Source organism: Maylandia zebra, linkage group LG22 (assembly GCF_041146795.1).
Source record: "Maylandia zebra isolate NMK-2024a linkage group LG22, Mzebra_GT3a, whole genome shotgun sequence".
NCBI lineage: Eukaryota > Metazoa > Chordata > Actinopteri > Cichliformes > Cichlidae > Maylandia > Maylandia zebra.
The window spans coordinates 10,476,776-10,479,595 of record NC_135187.1 but is presented as its reverse complement, the minus strand read 5'-3'; the positions used below and the strand labels follow the sequence as shown (position 1 = coordinate 10,479,595).

Here is a 2,820-nt window from a genome sequence, read left to right as displayed (position 1 = left end):
AACAGACAGAGCAGGAGAGACACGGCTTTAAATCAAACCGCAGAGTTTTCTTTGTTTGTTCAGTTTGTTCTCAGGTTGAGGCAAAATATGCACTCTTTATTGTTTTATTGGCTTGTGCATTTTTCAGCAGCAAGCCAAAGAGTGAAAAACAGGTAGAGAGAAAATTTAGCAGAGAGAACAGACAGAGCAGGAGAGACACGGCTTTAAATCAAACCGCAATAAGATTCTTGGTTTGGCAAAATTTCTCACAAACCACAGGGTGAAATACAGATGGAAAGAAGGCAGAGACAACAGGTGGAGTAGGACAGAAGATAGAGGGGTTGGGGGGTTGGGATGTGAGATAGAAGACTGGAGATCTGGTCCTTGTTCTTCTTCTGCACACTGTGAACAAAAAACAAGAAAAAAAAATAATTTTAATAAAATTATATCACATGGTAATTGTATGAACTAATTGTGACTACTGAAAAAGGACAAAACAAATATTCAAGCTAAACTGTTGTCGGCTGCCATGTGCAAAAAGTTGCACAATTTGGCACTTTTTAAAAGAATAAATATTTAATTAAATTCAGCAATAATATTTTTAAATACAAATATGATTGAGTGAATTGTTAACTAATCACATGTAATGTGCAAAAATGTACAAAAAAAATATTTTAGCCCAATTGTTAAGCTGAACTTATGTGTATTTATTATAAAAATGTGTTTAAAAGGTCTAGCACAAAGTTTGAACCCATCACTTTAAAGCTTATATTAGTCAGACTCTTTTTTTTTTATTTTGGTGTACTTCTCTAACAGTATGTGCACACCTACCAGGCAAAGCACAGATGTGAGTCAAGTTCCTGAAAGTGTAAGACGAGAAATAACATGTTAGTTGTCTGTACAGTGTTATCAGACTAACAAAAAAACAAAGCCCACACGACATGATACACTGAACTTATAGTCAGCAGGGTAATTATAGAGTAATATAGCACACCAGCTGATACAGCAGCCATTTTATAATTCAAACTAATTAACTGAAGTATTTATTTAAGTACTTATATAAGGCTACTGTTAGACTGTTACTAGCCTTAGCATCGCTGCTAACGCTAGCATTCCTGCTAGCGTTAGCACTTCAGTTAGTGTTAGCACTGCTGGTAGAACTAGCACTCTTACTGTTAAAACTGAGGCACAATGGCAATAATAAAGCTCATTTGTTACTTTTGTCTCACTGACCGCCAATAAATATCACAGGAATATCACAGGAATATTCTTTTTGTCAGTTAAAAACTGCTAAGGCTAGTGTTGGCACTATAGCTAGCGTTAGCATTGATGCTAGCATTAGCATCGAAGCTAGCATTAGCACTGCTACTAACAGCAAAAGTCATGAAGTACTCTTACTGTTAAAACTGAGGCACAATGGCAATAATAAATCTCATTTGTTACTTTTGTCTCACTGACCGCCAATAAATATCACAGGAATATCACAGGAATATTCTTTTTGTCAGTTAACAACTGCTAAGGCTAGTGTTAGCACTATAGCTAGCATTAGCATTGAAGCTAGCGTTAGCATTGAAGCTAGCGTTAGCATTCCTGCTACTAACAGCAAAAGTCATGAAGTACTCTTACTGTTAAAACTGAGGCACAATGGCAATAATAAATCTCATTTGTTACTTTTGTCTCACTGACCGCCAATAAATATCACAGGAATATCACAGGAATATTCTTTTTGTCAGTTAACAACTGCTAAGGCTAGTGTTAGCACTATAGCTAGCATTAGCATTGAAGCTAGCGTTAGCATTGAAGCTAGCGTTAGCACTGCTGCTAACAGCAAAAGTCATAAACCTATATAAATGGTAGCAAAGGTTATTCTTTTTTTGCTTTCTTTATTCTTTGAACTCTGTTGAACTTTAAAAAGACTTGATATGTGAGTTTAAATGTCAAACATGTATTTTTACCATCATAAAATTAAAACAGTGCTGTACTGAATGTATTGTACTTACCACAGCAGAGAGCAAAGCGGAATGACAACCGTTGGTGTAGTGATTAGTTAAAGACCGATGAGGCGTTCAGGTGGTGCTTGGAAATTTGAGCATCAGTTTGAACATCAATAATGAGCATATATATTTCTCTGTCATAGAGAGACAGAGAAAAAAATACACAAGACTCACCAGCATACAAATTGGTACTTTTTCTCTTTATGTCACTCATTCGCTTATACTCAGGAAAGAGGGCAACTGGCATTAAATGAGCAAATAAAAAGTCATCATCTTGAACTGTTTTATGGATTTTATTTTAAGACTACTTTGAGCGTATTTGTGGGGAGATAAACTATACAGACTAAAAACAGAGACATTAAATGAGATTAGATTATTTAAAATGTGGGAAAATACACTACAGACAGGTAGATGCTGTGAGCTTTAATTATCCAGTCAGAAAAGATTATTTTAAAGTCATCAACTGACTCAAACTGCCCAGATCTGAAAAACCTGTGTGGAGAAGACAAGTCCACCAATACACAATCAACTTGAATTTAACAGGGCAATAATTCAGGGCTCTATTCAGTTAGCCTATACTAACTACTGACATACTGTTAATCTCTGGCAAAAGCCTGTCAAACCTGTCTTATTGTACCTATTGAAAAAGTTAATCTTACTACAACTGCTTAGATATAACACACATTTTTGATTTAATCTTGGCAGAGAGAGAGAGAGCTCGTTAAGCAGGCAGGTGTGAGCCTGGTTGCTATAGTGACTGCACCCAATGGCTCCATACACACGACACAGACATGCACCTCACTTTTGCTGCTTAAAATGAACAGAAAAGTCAGGCCCAAACAAATCG

The 2,820-nt window shown here is 36.1% G+C and overlaps 1 long non-coding RNA gene across 1 annotated transcript; it reads right to left on the bottom strand.

The window, feature by feature from the left end:
* Nucleotides 1–275: 275 nt before the first annotated feature.
* On the bottom strand, nt 276–2,547 carry LOC112431756 (uncharacterized). The gene is made up of 2 exons (XR_013095201.1): nt 811–2,547; nt 276–381 (listed from the first exon to the last, which is right to left on the bottom strand). It is a non-coding gene; the product is annotated as an uncharacterized LOC112431756 (long non-coding RNA).
* Between the last annotated feature and the right edge of the window lie 273 nt (nt 2,548–2,820).